At 41.5% G+C, this 17,668-nt stretch overlaps 1 protein-coding gene and 4 non-coding genes across 6 annotated transcripts in view; 2 read left to right on the top strand and 3 right to left on the bottom strand.

Moving 5' to 3' along the window:
* LOC143039582 (uncharacterized) overlaps positions 1-17,668 on the bottom strand; it is a 226,656-nt gene that overhangs the window by 60,790 nt on the left and 148,198 nt on the right. The gene's annotated exons all lie outside the window — the stretch shown is intronic.
* On the top strand, positions 2,120-2,191 carry TRNAC-GCA (transfer RNA cysteine (anticodon GCA)). The gene has a single exon. It is a non-coding gene; the product is annotated as a tRNA-Cys (tRNA).
* Positions 2,919-2,990, bottom strand: TRNAC-GCA (transfer RNA cysteine (anticodon GCA)). Its single transcript has one exon. It is a non-coding gene; the product is annotated as a tRNA-Cys (tRNA).
* On the bottom strand, positions 5,637-5,708 carry TRNAC-GCA (transfer RNA cysteine (anticodon GCA)). The gene has a single exon. It is a non-coding gene; the product is annotated as a tRNA-Cys (tRNA).
* On the top strand, positions 10,545-10,616 carry TRNAC-GCA (transfer RNA cysteine (anticodon GCA)). The gene has a single exon. It is a non-coding gene; the product is annotated as a tRNA-Cys (tRNA).

Below are 17,668 nucleotides of genomic sequence, written 5' to 3'. Positions count from 1 at the left end.
TTTTGTTTTTCTCTTGTATGTCGACTTTCTTTAGTTTCATATTCACTACTCTCCAATAGAATCTCTCTTTTTCTGACTCCGTTCTTATCTCGTTTTTTCCCTTTGCTTCAAGTCTTTTCTGTTTTTCTTCCTCTCTTTCCTCTTTATTCATTTCCCTTTTCATCCATACCTTTTTATATTGTTCACTTGTTGCTAGTTTCCCTGTTTTGGATAAGATATTCTCAGCCGTAGTTTGTGACCTGAATTTAATCTTAATTGGTCTGGTCTTGTCTGTACTATATTTCCCGAGCCTGAATTTCTCTTCGATTTGTTTCATTATTTCTGGTTCATCTTCCTGAACTAATTCTAGTAAATTTCTTACTTTTTCATTTTCCTCTTTGATTCTTGTGGTTCTATCTGGGTTATGTTTCTCTTCCATTCCTAATATAATTATATATTTCTTTCTGTCTGCTAAGTCTCTTACTATATTCTCCTTCTGTCTCATCACTTTAATAACTGAGTTTTCAGTTTGTTCATTCATTTGCTGTCTGATTATGTCAGTGAATGCAACTTTGCTATTTTCTTGAATTTTTTTCCAACCCTCCTTGTTCTCCTTATTATTCTCCTTTAAGACTTTATTCTCATCTTTTACTTCTTTTAACTGTTTTTTTAATTCTTCAATTTCCTTAGTTAAGTTTTTGTTCGCCTTCTCTAGTTCTTCCAATTTTTCAACTCTCCGTATAATGTTGTTAACATGACCGAACCTACGCTCCAAGTCCTCGATCATCTTATCGACCTTCTCTTCTAGTCTTGTCAGTCGGGGGGTGGGGGGTGGGGGTTGTGTCCCCCCCACCCTTTTTAAATCCCTGGAAAATATTCTCATCATCTTCTACTGTATTGCTCTTATCTATACTTCTAATCTTTACATTTTTGTTAGACATTTCATCATCGCTAAATTGGTCCGGCCCTCGTTTGTTTAGATTTCGTCTGCCTGCCTGGGCCAAGTCCTCACCTTCCTCATTTCCTTCCATTTCCCTCAGTAATCCCTCCCCTTCTCCTTACTTTCCCTACACCACGAGCAATTACCCCCCCCACCCTGTAAAAACAATAGGTACTTCCTTTGCTTTGGGATCCACGGATTTCACTTTTTCCTCAGAACGTCGTCTATGCCGTCCGTTCGTTGAAGTGTGTGTGTGTGTGTGTGTGTGTGTGTGTGTGTGTGTGTGTGTGTGTGTGTGTGTGTAACACCCTTGATGACAATATGGGAAATGACACACAAATACACCTATGTCTAGTAACGCTAACCAACTAATGTTGCCTAGCCAGGGTGGAGCCTGCAGTGCATGGTGTTTGTTCTTGTCCCCTTCCCTCTCCCTCTCTCTCTCTCTCTCTCTCTCTCTCTTTTAAAAACTGCCGTGGCAAAACGCGAAGAACATAAACAAGGCTGAGAGACTACAAAGAAGAGTAACCCAAATAGTTCCCAGCCTTGAAGACAAACCTCAACAAGAAGGATTAGAAACACTGGGCTTGCAGTCAGAGAATGACGAGAAAGAGGTGACAATTATGATTGTGGTAGTTAGGTCATTCGAGGTCAAATTAGACAGAAGAAACTCTTGGTTTTAGGACGGGCGGGGCGGGGGCGAGGAGTTGTTATGATATCAACGGAACGAATCGAGAAAAAAAATCAGAAGGATGCCAAGAAACGGTTTCCCGTACAGATGTATCAAAAATAGAGACAACTTACAAGATATAACCCAAGATAAAATCGCAAACAAAATTAAAGCTAGGTACGGCAAAGACAGAACCCCACGAGCATATCTCCATTCCTGTGTTGAGTAAATACATTTAGGAACCATGTATACATGAGAAGAGATGGTACAAGCTAATACTTGCTTTCATTACTATGATAACAGGGGGTAACTTAAACATGTCAAGTATTGACGGTGCCCCACGAGTATTAACTTAAGGTTAGTGCAAGTACTCGAGTACACATACACAATGAATCGCTCGCGACGCCCTTTCCACTGAGCACTGGCGGAGACCGCGGACACCCCACGCCCACTCCCCCTGATGACGTGGTACACAACATTGGATAGTCTTGTACAGATATGCTCTGCACAGCTGTGTTAACTACACGTCAGGGGGTGTAGCTCAGTGGTAGAGCATTCGACTGCAGATCGAGAGGTCCCTGGTTCAAACCCGGGCGCCCCCTAGGATGTCCTTTTTTTCCCCCCTAAAATAATCGGAGAGAGATACTGGGCAGCAGGCATCACCTTGTGGGATGACTTCATCAGAGAGAGTTACACGAAGAGTCTTTAGGCGTAAATGGTTCAGTGTTTCTTTCCTGATGGAGAACAGTTTCCTTATATTTTCCCTTTTATTCATGTCACGAAACCCATGAGAATGTCACATAGTCCCCTCTTACTCAGACAGGACATTCCAATGCCCAAAGAGCCTCATTGACTAAGCGTTACCTGACCAAGTGCTAGGTAAGCATTGGCTGACGCAATGCTGTGTCAAGGATCAATAGTGATGGACCTTATATTGCTCTGTAATGTAACCATATCGAAACCCTTCGTAGGATTCAGGCTTGTGTTTCCGCCAACCCAAGACAATTCTTATATCAATGTATAAAAGACAAGCTAATGTATACTGGAGTTTCACTACCCCCATTGAAGTATCTGACATGTTGTCTAACACAGATACACCATTTGATCAATTAAACTATCTGGCGAAGTGGGCCTTGAATTCTGTTTGATCCTACTAAGTTTTGGGAATTCGTGGGTCAACATAATTGAAAATATAAAATGTTTTGTTGTTTTTTGTACACCTGCTTATGTTGAGGTCCATCGTCCAGATGCGGCAGTCCCACAAGGTGATGACATACCACCCCAATGTCCTTTTCCTACTCTCACGCTTTCCGGAAAAGAATCCATTCCAGGGGGCGCCCGGGTTTGAACCGGGGACCTCTCGATCTGCAGTCGAATGCTCTACCACTGAGCTACACCCCCTGACGACGAATTAAGTGACAAGTGTGTGAACAGTACAATGTCGTTCGTCGTCAACCCGAGTGTGACGTCATCAGGGGGGCGTCTCCCGTAGACTCTCACGAGGATTATGAGAGGGTGGGGCTCTGTGTGTCTGTATATGTCTGGACATATACTGACATTTGAAAGAGACAGCTGTAGACAGTAGTACAAGACTGTCCAGTATTATGAGTGACGTCATCAGGGGGTAGGAGGGGCGCCTTGCTAGTGCTCAATAGAGTACTGAGCTCGTGCGCTGTGGGTCAGAGATTCTGAACTGTTTTGTCACATAGCCCTTACTTATGCCCTGCTGTTGTCTGACGTCTTGAAGAAGATGAAGTTGGTACTAAACTCTCCCACTGTATTTCTATCATACAGAACTGAGCTTACACGCGATCCTCTGTTTATATTCTGGCCTTATAATTTAGGCTTGCGTTTGTTATTACAACTTTAAAAATGTGCACGTGCGTGCGTGCATGTGTGTGTGATTCATCACGGTACTGAATTATGTGTTGGACTCGAGATCGACAGCTATTTCCCTCCCAGAAGAGAGCTTAGAGCTCGTATGACCGATCTATGGGTAATCCTGTAACCTTATACGCGCGCACACACACACACACACACACACACACACACACACACACACACACACACACAACTCCCCGACCACGAGAGTTGGACTAACGACTCGCAGTGCAGCGATACTGAAATTATTCCAGTCCTTGGCGGGATTCGAACCCGGACCGCCGTAGTGGCAGCCGCCGGGAGGTGTGTGTGTGTGTGTGTGTGTGTGTGTGTGTGTGTGTGTGTGTGTGTGTGTGTGTGTGTGTGTGTGTGTGTGTGTGTGTGTGTGTGTGTGTGTGTGTGTGTGTGTGTGTGTACGCGTATGTGTGTGTTTGTATGTGTGTGTGTGTGTGTGTTTGTGTGTGTGTATTTACTCAGAGGGTCGGCCTGCGACCAACCTCATCCTTGTTTTCTTTTTAGTTATCCTTTTTTTGTTTTTATTTTTGAACTTCCGAACAACTTCGGGAATTGTCTCAGATTCGCTTGAATGTATGTGTGCTACGTGCGTGACTGCGTGTGCGTGTGTGCGCGCATACACTCCAACACAAGACTCTTCGTTCGAGTCTTTTCGTTGGTGTTACGAAAGTCGGTGTATCACAGCGAAACTGAAGTGAGGTCACAATATGTTCACAATAGGTCACAATGTGTTATAGTGACGATGTTTTGTCTACATTAGACCTTTCGGCCCACAGTGAGATCGGATGGAAAAAAAAAAAAAAATGAATAAATGAATTAATAAATAAATAAAACAAAATAAAATAAAACCGTAAGTAAAACAAATAAAATAAAAATAAATAAATGAACAAATAAAACAAAATAAAAATATAACAAGTAAAAAAATACAAATAAATAAATAAAGATAAATCAAAATAAAATAAGGGATAGACAAAATAAAATTAAATTGAATAATAAATCTTTTGGTGCGATGCCTACATATCATTATCGATATTGTTATTACTTTCATCATTATCATTACTATTATCATTGTTATCTTACTATTTATCTTCTCACACATGTCGACACTGTTACCTTCTAGTCTTTGTTCTGGATCAATAAAGGGGATTTTATTCATTAGAGTGGGGAGGTGAGTGGGGGGGGGGCAGCAAACTCGCTTCTGAAAAGGGGGGTCCCGATCGACTGATATCTCGTTTCAGCCTGGAGTCCGTCTCCCACGAATGCATCCGAAACCAGTTCGTGCTTGGCCGGCCTCCAGAACAAAATCCATATAGGGTATGACACGCCCGGAGGAAGAGGAGAAGGAAGAGGAAGAGGAAGAGGAGGATGAGGAAGAAGAAGAGGAGGGGAAAGAGGAGGAAACGGAGGAGAAAGAGGAGGAGAGGGAGGAGGAGGATAAGGAGGACGAGGAGTAGGAGGAGGAGAAGGAAGGAAGGATGAGGAGAAGAAGGAGAGGAAGAAGTAGGAGGAGAAGATGGAGGAAGGAGGAGGAGGAGAAGAAGTAGAAGAAGGAGGAGGAGGAAGAGGAGGTGGAAAAGGACGAAGAGGAGGAGGAGGAGGAGAAAGAGGATAAGGATGAGTAGGAGAAGAAAGAGGAGGAGAAAGAGGAGGAGGAGAGGAATGAGGATGAGGAGAAATAGGAGAGGGAAGAGAAGAACGAAGGGGAGGAGGAGGAGGAGGAAGAGGCGCACTCTCCCACTCACCCACGACACTCTGCCCGTAAGCGTATTCATTATAATTATAATAATAATTATAACGAATTCACTGCAGCATAATGCATGAGGTGGTGGGTTTGTAATTACATCTGCTGAACGTGATTATCATTATCATTATCAAGCCAAGCGTCACCAAGAACCAGACTCCAGAGTTAATTTCGAACATAAACACGAAATGACTTCGACTTTAGTGCGTTGGTCCTGCCTGTCGCCTGGCGATTTTATTAACACGAGCTGGGAACCACAAGATACCAAGAGCTGATTCAGTGTTGGAATGATGGAAAGTCGTCCACCAGGACAGCGGAAGACTCAGTTCCGTGAGCTTCCGACGTCCGGGTAGTGTTTCCGGAAGTAGGAAGTCTTTTTATTCATATTTGATGCCGGAAAATTTCACCACAGGGGGCGCCCGGGTTTGAACCGGGGACCTCTCGATCTGCAGTCGAATGCTCTACCACTGAGCTACACCCCCGGTTGAGGGAAGGAGTGAGCCTTTGTGGTACAAGAGATTTGACCATCACTGCTTCGTTCTCGTGTGACGTCACCAGTGGGAGTGTGACGTCATGTCGTCGTTTGCGAGTGTGGGTTTGTCTGTCTGTGGTGCTGTTCATTCCAGACACCTGTCTTCTCTTATGTCCCTCCCTCCCTCCCTCCCTCCCTCCCTTGCCTCTCACCTCCCCATATCACCAAATTACGATGGGAGTGAGGAGGAGGAGAAGGAGGAGATGGAGAAAGATTCCTTAGTGAAGGATGGTGATGACAAGGAACCTCTCTTTGCTCTCGTTTTAGATTAATTATTATTTATTTTTAATTTGATCTTGATCAGTTATTGTAGGCGATGAGGTGGACTGATGACGACTCAACGACGACGACGACGACGACGACGCCGAATCACTACGTCACGAGAGGCTCAGAGAAAACACACAACAAGAACAAGAACATAAATAACAACTCTTGTTCTTCATTTCGTCGATTATATATCAAGCAAATTTCGTTCAGACTTTCGTCCGGTAACTCTACATGATATTCTGTCGCTGGGTGGGAGTATGGGGGGTCGCGGTCCATCGAGGTTTCTTTCAAGCCCATGACCGCCGCCTTCGAGCTGCGTAAGAACAGAACGATGTTCTTTGACTCCCCTAAAAGTTCTTTTTAGTAATTAGTTTCCTGCTTATTATCGTCATTCTCGCAAAATCAGTCATGGAGACGAATTCTCAAGGAATAGCAAGGAAGAGTCGATTCCATACAAAAATCAAAGAATAAATAGGTTATACAATAAATAAATAGATAAGTAAGGCAATTAGAAAAATAAAAGTGAACATCAAAATTAAATATAAACAAATATAATAATAATAATAAATATATGAAAAATGAAAATACAAAAGGTGAAACTCGAACCAAGTTATACATACATGCATGCATACACATACACACACACACATATAGATATATATATATATATATATATATATATATATATATATATGCACACAATACAAATGCATTAGTGCGTAGAATTATACTAATTTCATCAGCTCTAATTAATTAGAATTACTTCTAGAATTTACAGATTCCCTTGATATTGTCTTAATGAAAAAACGGAGTAAATCCCTCCTTTCTAACAGATGAAAGTAATCGTTTGGGTTTGCGAAAGTAGCCCATAACCCTAAGAAGTTTCATGAAGCCTGATGGCATACATTATGCATTTTATGCTGTCTCTCGTCAGTCGATCTGACTGATCGACAAAGAAAGACCGTTATCAACAGGAACTTTCTTCGTGTAACCGGTTCAATCCGGTTCTATGACGGGACTGAAGAGCGAGAGGAAGGGTTACTGAAGCGATGTTCCCTTCATGAACTTCAGAGAGCCTTGGTGACGTCATGTCGTCGAATCGAACTGACGAGGCAAAGATCGATACGAAGGTCAGGAGGGAGCGGAGAAGAGGAAGAGGAAGAGGAGGAGGAGGAGGAGGAGGAGGAGGAAGAGGAGGAGGAAGAGGAGGAGGAGGAGGAGGAGGAGGAGGAGGAGGAGGAAGAGGAGGAGGAGGAGGGCTTGACACTTTAAAGTTAAGAGTGCAATATATCAAGCCTTACATATTCAATGGTGCGTGCATTGCTAACGAGGTCCTAAGTGGAAAATGTGAAACTGAAAGTGAGACTTTGAGTGAGACTTCGTGAGAGATTTGCAGTGACACTGAAAGTGAGACGTTGTGAGACTGCCATGAAGACTTGTTGTGACACTGAACGTGAGTCTTGAAGTGAGACAGAAAGTGAGCGTCTTAAAATGTGTGAGTTTGTGTTAAGACTTCCAGTGTTGTTCTGTAATGAGCCACAGTAAAGGAACATGATCCAGTGGATCACCGAGTAAGCCTCGGAAATTTTTCTTGAAAGCGAGACAAAGAAGTGGAAAAGGGGGTAAGAGATTGTGGGTTGACATTTCGAAAAAAAAAAAAAAAACTCCCCATCTTCCATTACTGCCTATTTTATCTATTGGCTTGCAAAATAATTTTTTTTTTAATTTTGTATCTAATGTCCCTATTGCAGAAAGTATAAAGGAAAGAAAATATTTCATATTTTGTTGAGTCTAATGCAAAATTCGTCGATTACACTAAAATATTAAGGGCTTCTTTAACCTTTCATTATTATTATTATTATTATTATCATTATTATTATTTTGTCAGCTTTGTGGGCGGCAAGATCAGGCTAGAATTGCCTCCCCCCCGGACATATGACCCCCCCCCCCCGGTATATTCCCCCCGGGGTATATGCACCCCCTCCCCCCAATGTGAAAGCCTAGCTCCCAGTAAGCCTTAAGAACGTTTGTTTGCGTTGGGTCTCAACCCTATTAAGCCTTGAAAACGTTGCTATGGTCTTTGCAAGATGACGTCACATCGTCCTGCCCTTCCGATACACATGATTGGTAAACGATATTGCGGAAAGTGCTGTGATTGGTCCCTGTTCTCCCCTCTCCCCCTCCATCCACCAATCACATCGGATGTGTTAAATTCTCATTTGTAAACTTTTTAACTTTATTCTGGTATTCGCTAGAGTGAAGTCTGAGAGGCACGTTGTCGTCGTCACCGTACCCCTATGGACCAGAGCCACTCAGCATTTTTGTATAATTGGAAAATCATCTCCACTCAAAATAGCTGATCACTAGTGCTGTTCTTCCCAGATTCTCCTTCACCTCTTTGGTGTGATTTTGTTCCCAAGGCTAGAAGCGCTGGTTAATGAAGCCATTCCCACTGTTTGCGCAAACGACAATGAATAAATCGAATTAAGCGATACAACATTTTTGTGTACGTTTCCGTTGACAAAACCGTTACGCGAAATTTGAAATTCAAATCTATCAGGAACGGTTGTCACATCGAGTGACGCTGTGGTTGGCTCGGTACTGGCCCTTCTTCGTACGAAAAAAAAATATATATATATATATATAAAGAAAAAAAAACTTGCAAAGATTAAGGATAATATTAAGAAATTTCAGTTAGAAATTAAAAATAAATAAAACCCAGTAACGGACATCTTGTCTTTTTAACGACATTTCCTTATTTCTTTATTATTTTAATTTCTTCCGTTTTCCAACTTCCTAATACCCCACGCGGGGGTTACAGACTTCATAAGCTCTATTCAACATCTTAGGGACTTTTATGTCACCCCTACTGACCACAGTCACACAGAATTATTTTACATTTTGTTCCTTTCCGTACATCTACTGTCTCCCCACATCTTCACCTCTTACGCGAATACGATGCGGACACGCGTCTATTATTATCATATCTCTGTGAAACATACCAGCTGCCCGCGGCAAGAATAGAAGCTGAGGAGGGAGGAGGAGGGAGGAGGGGGAGGAGGAATAGGGAGGAGAGAGGAGGAGGAGGAAGAGGGAGGAGAGAGGAGGAGGAGGAGGGAGGAGAGAGGAGGAGGAGGAGGGAGGAGAGAGGAGGAGGAGGAGGGAGAAGGAAGAGGAGGGAGGAGGAGGAGGAGGAGAGAGGTTCTACCCATCCTGTTATCCCACCACTGAACAAGGTGATAGCCTTAATTGATTTTATTCTGGTTGACCTTAGACGAATTGGAGAGGAAGAGAGTGAGTGGGAGGTCCCCTCTCCCTCTCTCTCTCTCTCTCTCCACCTTTGGAACACTTCACGTAATTTCTTGTGGCTACGGTGATGTTTTTCGAGACATGAATAAAGTCACTTGGCGGCAGCCTTAATAAAGCACTTAAAGCACGTCGCTGTGGTTTGCATTCCATCTTCCGTTATGGAACAGCGCTAGACGATTTTATTCAGCGGAGGGAGTGGAGAGAGAGAGAGAGAGAGAGAGAGAGAGAGAGAGAGAGAGAGAGAGAGAGAGAGAGAGAGAGAGAGAGAGAGAGGGTTGGGGGTCATTACGTATCACAATCACGACCTACCGACAACCTTCGTGTTGTTAACAAGTAAAACAAACGATGACATCACAAGAAACAATGACGTCACACTTAGTGACAATGACGTCACTTAATGATGACGTCAAAAGAGGGTGAAGAAGAACAGCATCGACATCAGAACTGAGAATGGAGGTGACATGATCACAGTGGAACGCCGAGATGTCTGTCTGTCTGTCTGTCTGTCACGGTTATTAGGGATGCCAGACATATCATGTCACATGCTACCTCTCTCTCTCTCTCTCTCTCTCTCTCTCTCTATCACGTCACAAACAAAGGTTGGAGTTTTTGTCACATACACTCTCCTACGGATGTCGTCTGACGATTTTATTAAGACTTCATGTGAAGATATATAGATATACTAAAGTGTTTTTTGCCCCTCCTCCCTCCCACTCCCTTCCTCTATACCTACTAAACAAAAAACGCAAAAAAAAACACAAACGATTGTTTGTTGGTTTGTTTCCAGATCTTAACTGCATCGCTTAAGAAGTCATGCAGACATGTCAGCAATACGTCATGCAATTTCATTCAGCTGACGTAAGCAATTAGATGATGACGTCATGTCGAAGTATTTGGTGCGCCTTAAGGTGACTGGAAAACACACATTATACATGTTATTCTGGCTACTACCAAGCGGTTTTATTCAACTACGAGTCCGCAATCGAGCGTGACTTCATGAACATTGTGACCTATCATGCAAGAGCGACACACATCCACGTCCAGCCATAAGGACGAAAACGGTGCACAGACGGAGGCCAAAAGCGACCTAACAAGCAAATGGGACTAAACAAGGAAGAAGTGCCAGACTGGGCTTCCTCGCCATGATGAACGACGTGGTGTGTTTATATGTCACCGTATTAACTCCTTGTGGTTCCCTCCATATAACGTTGGGGGTGTAGCTCAGTGGTAGAGCATTCGACTGCAGATCGAGAGGTCCCCGGTTCAAACCCGGGCGCCCCCTGGGAAGTAATTTTTTTTATAGAAAATTCTCAAGATATTTTGTATTACAAAGCTGTACTAAATAATGTTAACAATGTAGTGTCGCAATGTATTTGTTTACATTGTAAAATAATTCCTACAGATGACCTCTGCTCTACATGAATGGTGGGTAATTACATGAAAAACTTATATATACATAAATATATATAAAATATATATAAAATATATATATAAATATATACATAAATATATATAAAATATATATAAAATATATATAAACTAAATAACTATATAAAATTAAAAATTAGTACGTTTAAGATGATTTTGAGGGCAATACATTTGTCCTTTTATTCTGCCAAACTATTCCATTCAGCTATGACAGAGAAGGTTCATGGGTTTTATTATGGTGGTGGTGGTGGTGGTGGTGATTATGACTGTGGTTGTGGTGGTGGTGGTGATGATGATGGTGATTATGACTGTGGTTGTGGTGGTTGTGGTGGAGGTGGAGGTGGTGGTGGTGGTGATGATGATGATGATGATGATGATGATGATGGTGGTGATGATGATGATGATGATGATGATGATGATGATGATGATGATGATGATGATGATGGTGGTTGTGATGATGATGACGATGATGATTATAATGATGATATGATGATGATGATGATGGTGGTGATGATGATGACGATGATGATTATAATAATGATGACGACGACGACGATGATGATGATGATGATGATGATGATGATGATGATGATGATGATACATATACTGATACACGTACCCCTCTGAAACGGTTTGTGACACTAATATGATATGATATGATGCGAAGACACCGAGCCCTCCCGTTGTAATTTGTGGATAATTAAACCAATTATCTCTGGTTTTTTCCACCGTGGCAACATCTGCCTTCTCTCTTTGTATTCGATGCCTGTCTCTCTTCGCCTCCCTCTTTCACTCTCTATTTCTCTCTTTCCAAACAACATTCTTCCCCTTCTCCATATCCCCTCTTCTCTCTTTCTCTCTTTCCCTCCTCTATATAACATCCCTCCTATTTCTCAATCCCTCTTCTCTCTCTTTCCTTCTCTATATAACATCCCTTCTCTTTGTCAATCCCCATGCTCTCTCTTTCTCTCTTTCCCTACTCTATATAACTTCTCTTTGTCAATTCCCATTATCTCTCTTTCTCTCTTTCCCTCCTCTATATAACATCCCTCCTATTTTTTCAATCCCTCTTCTTTTTTCTCTCTTTCCCTCCTATATATAACATCCCTTCTGTTTGTCAGTCCCCATTCTCTCTCTCTCTTTCTCTTTTTCCCTCCTCTATATAACATCCCTCCCTTTTCTCAATACCCATTCTCTCTTCCTCTCTTTCCCTCCTCTATGTAACATCCCTCCTATTTCCCAATCCCCATTCTCTCTCTCTCTCTCTCTCTCTCTCACGCTCTCTCTACATCTACGAGTACCTCCCCGCCTCTCATTCCCTAACAGGCTGACCGCTGGGTAGCAGAGGATATTGGCGTAATAGGGATGCATTCTATTGGACAAGAGTGGACAGTAGTACCAGTGGGAACATCAACACTGTTCCTAAAGTATCTTCGTTGGGGCAAATGTGTTGTCAAAAATAACTTAAAAGACTTAAGATGCCTGAATCACTCTCTGCTTCCATTTTCTTTTTCTTTTTGTACAAATATATGTACGTTAACACTGTTTTTATGCCTTTGTTTTTTGGCTACCTCCCTTATAAGGGGGGAAAAGCTTAGGTATATGTACGTACAAACATATGTTGGATTAATTCCTATTTCTATAATCATCAGGGAACAGGGCTTAAATGAAGTGGTCCCGTAGGCCGGACGGCGGCTAGGATCATCTCCTCACCACACGTCTCCCCACTTGCGCTGGCTTTCCGAGCACATAGGGCAAAGGTCCCAGGCCTCTCCAAAGGTTTCGATTCGGCAACCCCCCTGTCACTTTTTGTATTGGGGAAAGGGCCTTTGGTTTATGTGTGTGTGTATATATATATATATATATATATATATATATATATATATATACATATATATACATATATATTATAGCGCAATGGGCTAAGTCATTGTCATTTGTTACGTCTGAGTTGGGTTCGAGTCCTTAGCTTGACCATGTATCAGTTTCCGTTAAATATATTTCCATCGAGCTCCTCGTCAGTTTCGACTGTGATGGCATTTAATTAAAGTGAATTAATGTGGTTGTAAATATGAATATATATATATATATATGTATATATATATATATATATATATATATATATATGTACATATATATATATGTATATTAATTATACGTTACTCTGTGTGCATGCGTGGGTACCATAACTTGAGCTTTAACTCAGGAAAATAACAAATAAATTAAATACTAAAATATACATTTCAATTTTAGATAAAGTACGTTCACTCAATCAAATCAGCCATCCTTAGTCCACTACTGAACAAAGGCCTCCTTCATATCACCCATGATTCACACGACCGCACCAACCTCTGCCACGTCGCTCCTGCAAACTTCTCTATCTTGTGTCTCCAATTTCTGTCTGGTCTCCCTCATCCACGCTTCCCATGGCGATGCGTCCATTCAGTAACACATTTACTCCATCGCTCGTCAGTCCTTTGTACTAACTTACCTGCCCAATTCCACTTCCTCTCTTTTACCGCCTCCACAATATATTTCACTCTAGTCTGCTCTCTCACCCAACTTGCTCTCTTTCGGTCTCTCAGCGTTATTCCCATCATTGATCTCTCCATTTTCCTTTGTGCAGTCCTTAGTTTCGTCTCCATCGCCTTAGTTAGTTTCCAAGTCACACCCGTAGATTATTGCTGGTAGAATGCACTGATTGTAAACTTTACGTTTCAAACATAAAGGTAGAAAGCCTTTTAGGATTTTTATTACGTTAAATAAAATAAATACACATAAGTAGGTTTAGAATAAACAAATAAAGTCAATATATGAGCATGTCTATACAAACAGTGAATAGACAGTACAACAAACAAATTGATATATAAACAAAGAAATTATAAACGAGGTAGAGGACCGAATACGGACAATCTACGGGGATTGAAACCCATATTTCGAGGGTATGGTTGTGTTACGTCACACGTATTGCCACGTTCAAGTCGTCAAACGATTCCATTCAGCTGACTGACGACTTCTCCGAGTAACAAAATCCGGGGCATACTTAGTCTATGTTCTTCTGACGCCAGAAAATTTTATTCAACTCATATGTTTGCTAAATACACAAACAAACACGCCAGTCTTGTGATAAATATGTGAAGTTCTTGATTTCCTTTAGTAGGGAGTGAAGGCGTTTCTTCCATGATGTTTGTCGCAAGGGAATTTCATTCATCAACGTGGAACTCTCCTCCACCTTCCCCTACAGCAGTGGCGAGCCAATAATAGCCAATTTCAATCTCTTCCGTGTCAGATGGCAATTTTCTTTCCCTTCTCCTTCTCCTCCTCTTCCTCCTCGTCCTCTGTCTTCTTCTTTCTCCTCTTCCTCCTCCTCTTCTTCTTGCTCCTCCTCCCCTGTCTTCTACTTTTCTTCTTTCTCCTCCTCCTCTTCCTCTTGCTCCTCCTCCTCCCCCGTCTTCCTCCTCTTCTTCTTGCTCCTCCTCCCCTGTCTTCTACTTTTCTTCTTTCTCCTCCTCCTCTTCCTCTTGCTCCTCCTCCTCCCCCGTCTTCCTCCTCTTCTTCTTGCTCCTCCTCCCCTGTCTTCCACTCTTCTTCCTCCTCTTCCCTTTCCTCCTCCTCTTCCTCTTGTTCCTCCTCCTCCCCTGTCTTCCTCCTCTTCTTCTTGCTCCTCCTACCCTGTCTTCCACACTTCTTCCTCCTCTTCCCTTTCCTCCTCCTCTTCCTCTTGCTCCTCCTCCTCCCCTGTCTTCCTCTTCTTCTTCTTGCTCCTGTCTTCTACTATTCTTCTATCTCCACTTCCCTTTCTTCCTCTTCCTCTTTCTCCTCCTCCCCTGTCTTCTACTCTTCTTCCTTCTCCTCCTCCCTTTCCTCCTACTCTTTATTTGGCTCCTCGTCCCCTCTTCCTCCTCCTCCTCTTTCCCCTCTCCCTTGTGCCTTACTCTCCTACTTCATTTCCTCTTCCTTCCCTTCTCCCTCCTCCCCTTCTACTCTTCCACTCCTTTCTCTGCCTCTTCCTTCCTCTATTCTCCTCTTCTACTTCTTCTCTTTCACTCCCTCCTCCTCCTCCTCGCCTTCCTCCACTCTCTGCTGCTGTTCCTCTCCCCAATATAACCTAATTCTCCTCCTCCTCTTCCTCCTTCTCCTCCTCCCCTTCCCCACGCGACACAAATCAAAGTCGCAAGATTCAAGTGAGGCACAAACACATCAACAACATAATAAAGCTCCCTACATCCGCTCCCTCCTTAGTCTCAACCGACCCCTTCGTGGACCAGGTACGCTCGAATAATTCTGACAATTTCAACAATTATGAATAATATTCTCAGCCACCACAGTTACTCCAACAACATTAATATAACCACAACAAACTGGAGATGCAACATCCATGTCAATTGAATCAACAATTAACAAAATAATTACAAAAAAAGTTCCGATTGTCAAGGATTGTATTTGAGAAAAAAAAAATTATAATAATAATAGTGGAGTTCCTCAAGGTTCTGTTCTTTGGTCACTCTGTTCGTAACACACACGACTCGATGGCGCAGTCGGTAGAGTTCCCGGCCGCCACTACGGCGGTCCGGGTTCGAATCCCGCACAGGGCTGAAATAATTTTAGTATCCCTGCGCTGCCAGTCGTTACTCCAACTCCCGTGGGCGGGGAGTTTGGTGTGTGTGTGTGTGCGTGTAAAGTCATAGAATTACCCATTGATCGGTCATATATGAGCTCTGAGCTCTCTTCCGGGAGGGAAATAGCTGTCGATGACGAGTCCAACACGTGATCTAAGACCATGGTTAATCACACAGTATACTGATGGCGTAGGCAATTTAAATTACGAATCATGCCGACAGGAGACCATTTGGCCCATAAACAAACGCCCAGAACAACCAAATGTAGTAAGAACAACAAAATGGCCAGCTGTCAGCCATCTGGGTATTTCTCCCATTGAAGGTGTTTTAACTGTTAACTGCGTTCCATACCTTCTGTGGGAAGTTTAAACCGTTTGGGGGAAAATGATTAAATCTACGCCCTGACAGCTTAAGGCCGATATTTCTTTTCTTATCGTTTAGCATGATTTTTTTTTTTTTTCAATTCTGATGTTATCCTGTCATTCTAAAACCTTGAGTACTTATGTAGCCTTCCCCCGTGTCTCCACTTTTAGAGAGATAGAGAGGTAGATGGATAGATATATATAGAGAGAGAGACAGAGGGAGGGAGGGAGGGAGGGAAGGAGGGAGAGAGAAAGAGAGAGAGAGAGGGAGGGAGGGGGAGAGGGAGAGAGCAAAAGGGAGAAGGAGAGAGATAAAGATAGACAGCGAAAGAGAGAAAGAGAGAGGGAAAGAGAAAGAAAGAGATAGAAAGTGTGAGAAAGAGAGCTAGAAAGAGAGAAACTGAGAACACGCAAGGCAAAGTTGAATTTCGGCCGCTGAGTGTCTCTTAGTGCAGGCTCCTCATGAAGAGTGACGCCCCTATGGATCAGACTCACTTAGGATTGTTTAATGCCCGGAAACTCATCTCCACTCAAAATAGATAAATAAATAAACAAATGAAATAAATAAATAAATTAATAAAATAAACAAATAAATAAATAAATAAAATAGATAAAATAAAATAAATAAAATAAAATAAAATAAAAATTAAAATTAAAATAAATCAATAAACAAATAAAAATAAAAATAAATAAAATAAAATAAAATAAAATGCTCATCACATTTGTCCCTCCTTTCTCTTACTCTTTTTAAACCTCCTCTCTATGGCCGCTCTTTAATCAAATGCGATATTTTCCTCCAGGACAGAAATTCAGGTAATCTATGAAGAAGTGAACAAATGTCTGGGAGACATAAGGACACAAGATATCCGGGGACTGATGGCCACATCCACAGACCCTCGTTCCCTCTAAGGCTGTGCACATGCGCGCGCGCACACATCTTTTACAATTAGCGCACGTGAAGAAAAAATATGCTCACACAAGATTTCAAACGATATTAAAATCCATTCAATAAAGAAGTTCAAACCAAACATCAACTTATAAATTATGTAAAAATGTGGTAACTTCCCAATCGTCAAACCAATATATATATATATATATATATATATATATATATGTATATATATATATATATATTCATCTTCTCTAACTCTAGCGGTTTCATTGCAAACGAAATGACTTTGTCGCCGCCATGGGTGTGCACATACTTTTCAGTGATTGGCAAAGTTTGCTCACAGGCAAATTTCTACGCACACTCACAGAAAATAAAATAAATATATAAATAGATGAAAATATAAAATAAATAAATAAACAGTAATAACTAAGATGAAATAAATAAATAGAATAAAAAATAATAATAATAATAAAAATAAATAAGTAAAATAAAAAATTACATTAAATAAAAAATAAATATAAAAAAGATAATTAAAAAATTAAGAAATAAATAAGAATAATTAAAAATAAAAATAAATAAGTAAATAAATAAAAATAAATAACAAAAACAAATAAAAAGTAAAAAAATAATAATAATAATAAATAAATACAATAAAAAATAGAATGAATAAATAAAAACAAACAAATAAATAAATAAAAATCGAGGAAACATTGCTACAGGCCAATACGCGGATTACGAATGTCCGGAAATCAACGTCCGGATCCACGTGTCCCCGCAAAACACATCATCCAAACACTTCCCACGTGAGCTAAACGTGTTTTCCTTCTCACATCACGTGAGTAAACACTTGTCCACTAAACACGCAAACCCCCCAAATGTCCGGGCAAACATGTGATTTGTTGCTATCCAGACAACCAACGCATCTTGTCCGGTAAACACTTGGGTCACAATTGTCCGGGTAATGGTCAATTCACGACTGACCGGAAAATAGGAGAAATCACAGCTCCCCAGAAACCATGAGGAGAGGGCAAAT

This window comes from Oratosquilla oratoria, chromosome 26, assembly GCF_046742065.1.
Source record: "Oratosquilla oratoria isolate Oo_2021 chromosome 26, ASM4674206v1, whole genome shotgun sequence".
Classification (NCBI taxonomy): domain Eukaryota; kingdom Metazoa; phylum Arthropoda; class Malacostraca; order Stomatopoda; family Squillidae; genus Oratosquilla; species Oratosquilla oratoria.
Note: the sequence above shows the minus strand (reverse complement) of the source record. Positions and strands in the feature narration are given on the sequence as shown.